A 494-nucleotide genomic window follows, 5' to 3' on the forward strand; every position below is an offset into this window, starting at 1 on the left:
CATCACATCTAAATCATGGTAAGGAAACACGCTCTCTTCAGTCATTGCTTTAATTGTGTGGAAATGCTAGTCACAACGCCTGGAGCAGATATCCATTACAGTACAACAGGTGTTACAGTGTAGAGCACAGCAGCTTGGTCCTACATCGTAAGAGCCAAAAAGGAGCACAAATTGGACAGCAAGTACTCAGCCGCGTGGTCAGGCAGGGTGAGCACGTGCCCTTATAGTGTGACTGCCCCGCTCGGCAAGGGTGAGATCGTGGAACACTTGGCCAAACACTTAAGCACTTAACACTTCGCTGAACAATGGCTCACGAGGCCGCTTTTCTCACGCGGCGGGGCAGCAGGCAACTCTTCCTTCACAAGGATTGCCAAATTAGAGCAGACTGAAACTGAACATATCCCTAGGCTGAACAACAGTAACTTTCACTTTAACAAAACATACAAGTATTTAGATATTTCATACCTAAAGATAAAAACCAATCGTCAGCTTCG

Source organism: Penaeus monodon, chromosome 31 (assembly GCF_015228065.2).
Source record: "Penaeus monodon isolate SGIC_2016 chromosome 31, NSTDA_Pmon_1, whole genome shotgun sequence".
NCBI lineage: Eukaryota > Metazoa > Arthropoda > Malacostraca > Decapoda > Penaeidae > Penaeus > Penaeus monodon.